Source organism: Mustela lutreola, chromosome 13, assembly GCF_030435805.1.
Source record: "Mustela lutreola isolate mMusLut2 chromosome 13, mMusLut2.pri, whole genome shotgun sequence".
Taxonomy (NCBI): Eukaryota; Metazoa; Chordata; class Mammalia; order Carnivora; family Mustelidae; genus Mustela; species Mustela lutreola.
This window is the reverse complement of record NC_081302.1, coordinates 76,758,106-76,764,813: the sequence shown is the minus strand read 5'-3', so window position 1 is coordinate 76,764,813 and position 6,708 is coordinate 76,758,106.

Sequence of the window (6,708 nt, the reverse complement as noted above, 5' to 3'; positions counted from 1 at the left end):
GGCTGGAGCTGAAGGCAGACTCTTAACCATCTGAGCCACCCAGGAGCCCTAGAGTTGGTGCTTTAATGCTAAATGTTCCTTACGCTGTTAGAATAAAGTAGCTAGTGAAGCAGTGGAGTTACAAGTCTGCGAGGATATTTAGTGCAATGTGAAAAACTGAAGAGGTTTCACACCCAAACTAAGGGCTTGAAATTTGGTAAGACTGTAATTTGAATGAATTCATTCCAAGTACTTGTTGGTAGCTGGAGCTACCCAGCCAGCACCTGTGTGTGGTGGTTGCTCTTTGAGGCCTATGTGTCCCAAATATATGACCTGGGCAGTTTTCCAGACGGCTGTCATTAGCTATCTCAAGAAGGGGGTGCTTTACTGTTCCTGGAAGGAGATGAGTAGAGCAAGGTGCACAGAAGACATGCCCTCAAAGATACATTTTTTAAAAAATCTCTTACTTTGAACTCTGCTTTGACCTCCAGCTGAGATGGGACATGGCAGCTTTTAAAGAGTCATTGAGAGTCTTGGATTCAGCTCCCTTGTGGTGGATTTTGAAAGCCCTTGAGTAAAGATAGTAAAGCAGGCAACTGGATCTTTTGGATCCCTGTCCTGTATATATGGCCTCAACTTCTTGGTTTAGGGGAAGTATTATACTGTGGCACAAATCCTCTGTAAACTAGTTGAATACGTGCATAGAACAGAACTCTTGGAAATTTACAGAGCTTTCCCAATGGCTATTGTTTCTACCTATAGTTTACAAAAACAAAAGCAAACAAACAAACAAAAAAAAAAAACACTCCAAAATATAGAAATGTGACTCAGTAAGACTCAAATACAGGTGACTCTAAAACTTGTACATTTTCCTCCATAGAATAAATTCCATGTTAATTTCCATGGTTGGTCCCCAAATCACACGGTTTCTTACACAATGCATATATTGGTGTTTTTCTCTCTGGAAGGATTAAAGGAAATATTCTGTTCCCCCCTCCCTTACCTGTTAGCTTCCAAAGTCCCCTCTCCCCACCTTTGGACCAGGGAGGCCCATTAGACACAGTCTTAGTCTAGTTCATTGAGATACAATTCATTGTTCCACAGAGTTATTACTCTATGGGTGATTTCTTTAAAAAGTTTTTAACACTAGGTTGTATCTTCATGATGCCACAGTCAGTACAACAGTTACTTTAAGAGGCTAATCTTACACTAATCAAACCCTGTGTTTGTTTTGAAGTTACATAGATAAGTCAAAGCCTGTGTGGCTTCACATATTCACTGTATTCCTCAACAACTAATTGTTCATGAATTATAGCTAGTTTTACATACCCTGTCCAACATTAGACTGTAAGCTCTTATCAGGACAGTTTTGCTAAAATAGGGAAATTGCAGTCTATTATATGTGAGATGCTACGCAGTACCAAACTAAATCTAGCTGACAGAGGGTTCATGCTCGCTCACCTTAGTCTATGTTTACAAGCTTGGCAGCAGGGACATGGAAAGCAGGGTGTGTGGGGAGCTATGGCGGATTGTGGGATAACTTCTCAAAACATCCTGAAGTTACCCTCAGCCCAATACCATGTGTCCGTTATCATAACACATGAAAGCTGGAAGCCTTCTTATGGAATTTCTACTGTTTTTCCTCAGGCAGATCTGTGATTAGTCTATTCCAAACACGTAAGCATCCACACACTTTAAAAAAAGAAAAGAAGGGGCGCCTGGGTGGCTCAGTGGGTTAAAGGCTCTGTCTTCGGCTCAGGTTATGATCCCAGAGTCCTGGGATAGAGCCCCGCATTGGGCTCTCTGCTCGGCAGGGAGCCTGCTTCCTCCTCTCTCTCTGCCTGCCTCTCTGCCTACTTGTGATCTCTGTCTGTCAAATAAATAAATAAACAAAATCTTTAAAAAAAAAAAAAAAAAAAAAAGAAAGAAAAGAAAAGAAAACTCTAGGCAGGGAGATTTAGCTTTCCCTAAGTAGCCTATTTCAATGTTTCGCAAGAACATTGAAAGGGAATGTTCTGAGGGAATCGCTTTCTACAACCTAAATCCATCATGTGGCTGCTTGTGCCAATTCCCCAGAAGCTGGAGGACATCTGATGACCACATCTGTGTTAAAACCCTTCCCGTCCTCCCAACTGGTGGTTGTGAATGAGCAAAATAAATTAATCTAAAATGAATGACATTGTAACATATATTTTTGAAAACCTTTCATGTCTGTGAAATGGAAGAGTAGTTCTACATGGAATGTCCATTTATCTTCCGTGAAAAGTCTTGTACAACTGAATGAAGCAGAAAATGGGTTCAGAAGTCTCCATTGGAAAAACAACAGAGCTGTGTGTTACCTTTCCAAAGGTAGTAAATTTTGGGGGGTGATTCAGTTAACTTTCATCATTTTGAAACCCTTAATAAAAAGGATTTCCATCACCATTGCGGAGTGTCCTGAAGAAATCTAGAGAGCTAGCAGAAGAAACCCTAAAGCATATACAATGTGTACTACTGTGTAACTCAGAGCAAAACAGAAACAAGTTAATAGCATTTCACATTTTGTAAAACCCAATAATGTTTTTAAAACACCTGAGATCTGCTAGTGACAAGGCCCTTCAAGGAAGGCAGGACTGGCCACCAATATAATGTTCACAATACAACAAATTTGTACTGTGTCGAGAAGCATCTCCAGTGCGGAGTTCTACATTCTTCCTGTATCGGGAAGATGTCCCACTGTACAGCGCTGGCTGCTCCTGTCCCCTCCCCGAAAGTTGCTCGGTTCTGCTGCAAAGATTTCCAAAGCTTTTTTTTGTTGGCAGCTTAGGACGCATGCGTGACCTTACCAAAGTGGAAGTGAAAGCTCTCAGTTTTTCTTTCTTCTTCCTTTTTTTTTTTTTTTGCAACAGTAAATCTATTAATTTTACAGTCAGTTGAACAGCAATAGATTAATTTGTGTAAAGTCTGTGTTCACAAAACCTGAACTGCAGGGGCTTGAATGCTTGAAACCACAGCGTGGTGGCTGAAGGCTGGCCACTCTTACAGCTTGCTGGGGAAGGATGAAGGCAGTCCCTTGTCACCTGCTTCTGTGCACAGGTGCTGACCCCTCGGTCGATCCAGGGCCTCCTGGTGGGGTAGCAGGAAGGCTGGGCCTTTTGTGTGCTACAGAGAACGCTTTTCCAAGGACTGGGCCCGTTTTCTCCAGCAGCCACAGGAAGCAGAAGAAAGAAGAGGTTAAGGGCCACCACAAGGGTCAGAATGGGTTAAATTTAGTTAACATCAGAGGTTATAGCTTTTAACAACAGCTTCAAGAAAACTTATTCGAAGATGCAATTTGTTTCTTCTTTGTCAACTGTTATTTTTTTTCCCCCTATTGATAGTGACAGCTTAACAAAGTTGTTATATGCTGGAGGTTTTCATCCTTTAGAGAATAAAGGATTGTGTTCCTAAAAAGAGGTGCAGGTGGAGGACGTTATAAAGCTTCCATGATTTTCGAATTGGGAGCTTTAAAATAGACCTCCTGCTTGGCTAAGTCAAAAATAATCTGTGAGGGATGCGGGGTTGGGGGGGAACCTCCACTAGAAATGGAGGAATGCTTCAGCAGTCAGATGCAGGGGCTCAGATTTCTAGAAGTTTCTTTGTGTGTATTTTACTTTCAACCACCAGTTGTTTTTCAAAATGACCAAAGAGGCCCCCTCTTGGGTTTCCATACATGTGTTTCTCTAAATTTAGAACTTAGCACTGGGCATAACTAGTTGTGTATTGTTCCTCTATTTGAGAACAAAAAACATGGCTGTAGATTTCTGCATATGTCCTTCACGCTCTGCTCATTCTAGTATCCATATTTTCTGTTCAAGGGCCCAACTCTTGGTCTTTGGAAAGAGAGGTCAGCTTTAGCCTCTCAATTGGAAACTCACACTTCTCGATAGGTATGATTTACCTAGAACTGATGTTGAGTGTCTTGCTGATCATAGGAAGGCTTCAGCCGCATTTCTAAGATAAATACACGGCTTGACTTTTTTTGAAAGAGTTTTATACATTCACATGGTTGAGGTTTTAGAATGCTGAACCTGGGTTTCCAGAGCCATGGTTTCTATCTGACAGTCAGAAGTGTGAGTGTAATCTGCACATCTAAGTGCTCGATGATACTGTGCATTTGACAACATGTTTGCTTCAGATACAATGAAGACTCATGTAATTATTATTTGGGAAATAAGATGTTTTGTCTAAGAGAATCCTCCAGATGCCTATACATACCTCTCAAATGAACACAAAGTGTCTTACCGTTTTGAGCAAAAGTATTTTAAATAACTTATTACAAAGCATTGCATTCTGAAACATGGTATAATGAGTTTTTCTTTTTAAGAGCGAGGGCATCGCTATGACTCTACATTATTATACAGTGCTGTGTGATATAGTCATACCTGTACCAAATACCACTGTCCAAAATGCTCTGCTTTTTGAATTTGTAATTTCTACTCGTCATAGGTTTTCTTACTTTTCTCTCACCGTTATACTGCTAACTTCCCCTTCTTGTTGCTATAGTCACTTACCTAGCTTTATATTTCTCCCCACTTTCTAGCATTCTGCTCAAAGTCAAGTTCAGCCTCACCTGGCCTAATGCAAGGGTTGCTTAGGGGACTTCTACCCTCCATCTGTCCTTATTCCAAATCCGCGCGCACGGCACAGCCAGGCTAACCTTATGTTAGGCAAGCTCCCCCTGCACACTTTCCTTGCGACGGTTTTCCTCGTCCCCCCTGCTGACTTGGATTGTGAGGTTCCGCTCTGGCACTCACTACCCTCTGCATGGATCTAAAACCTACTGGGGTTGGCAAGCGAGTCAGTTTGCTTGCTCTGCCCAGGCCCCTTCCTCAGGGGAAAGGGGAGCTTTGCAGAACAAAAGTCCTGTCTTCATTCCTTCTTCCTGTTCAACAGCTGGTTGGACCAGAGGAGAAGACTGCCCTGCAGGAGTCCAGTCCACAGACTGTGACAACTTGCATATTCTGACTGGGACATTTGCTGGATGTCAAATGCGGCAGGAGATCCTAATTGGATATTCATTCTGCTTTTTCCCAGGTTTTAGCTGGGCACAAAGTTGCACAGAGTAAGGACAGTGTGTGTAGCCTCCCCCCAAAATAGGTGTGGCCACGTGACCAAGTTCTGGCCAGTGGAATATATGTATACCTACTCCCATGTGACGTATCCCATAGTTCCGAGGAGTCCTCGTTTATGCCTGTTATCCCAGTATAATTATTAATAACATTCTTTTCACTCTTTCATGGCATATCACATGGCCACACTAAAAAAATCAGCTGTGGTACGTGCAACTTCCAGGATGTTCTCTTAGAAGGAGAGTGTGCTCTTCCTCTCCTTCCTGCTTTCTGCCAGCTGAAAGGTGGACAGGATGGCTGGAGCTTGGTTGGCATCCTGGAGCATGAGGGGCTCCTGGAATGGAAAGCGTGCATGGCAGAGCAATGAGATAGAAGGAACCTGGGCCCTTATATGCCAGCACATGGTGCTTCTAGATTTACTGATTGTACGAGAGAAACAAGCTTTTATATTGCAGCTGAACCTACCCCTGCAACATGTCACTCAAACAAAAAGTCATATAAAGTTGTTTATTTTATGATTCAGGCCAGTGACGCACACTGGAGTTTTCATGCAGCTGAGCTGGTCTGCAGAGAGAGGCAGGAGAATAAAACAGACATGCGGAAAGAACCATGCAGAAAAATAGGAGATTGTGGGGCTGGGTGAAAAACGGGGTAGAAGCTTTCATGTCTAACTTTCTGATTCCAGTCTCCATGGAGTCCACTGGTCTGCATTTCCTACCTGTACATACCTCTTAGGTGGATTATCTCACAGCATCTATCAGTGCCACCAAACATCATTATAGCTCTAACTCTCTCTTCTTCCACCACTGCCAAGCAGCTAAATGACTACCTGCTGTTCCCTAACCATATTTTGTGCTGTTCTGTTTTTGCCCTACCTTTTGCCTGGAACAGAGCCATCTTTCCAGCCCTAGCCCAAATGCCACCTCTTCCATGAAGCTTTCCCATACTTAGTCTAACTGGGTGAATTTCTCCCTTTTTCTGACCCCTGTCATTTTATATATGTTTATTCTGTGGCTTTTCTTTTTCCTCTGCCTCCCAATATAGTTGCCTGAATACTTGGCATGTCCTGCCTTCTGCATTGCCAGCCCCTTAGAGGGAGGGACTGTACCCTTGCCAGTTTGGTTCTAGCAACAAACTGCATACCTTTAGTGTACATTAAGTATTTGCTGAAGAGTTGTGGGCTATAGAGTACACAGCTAAGCCTTTTCTAATGGTCTCTGAAATAAGAGAAAGTGAACTCTCTTGGTTGAAGTACATGAGGTTTCGGGTAAGACTTTGTATGTTGTAGAGGCTTCCCTTACTGTTTTTTTTTTTTTTTTCTTGCTTTGAGTTGAGAGTGCTTAATAAGAGACCTCTAGGTATCTTATTATGGTTTTAGGATGAATCTTTTAATCACTATCGGAAGTTTGGTTGAGGTAGGCATCTTTTATTGAAGCAAACTTCCATGCTAAGTACTATACTTGTGACTCTCATGATTTACAATTACTGAATGAGACCTGCAGAGAGTCTAAAAAATATATAAAAAATATCACAATCTGTCTCGTAAAGGAGTAATAATGAGATCTTTGTTTCCTTTTATTAATTACTACATTATGGACTCTATAATTGCAACCTGCATGGCCTATAATCATTATCATCA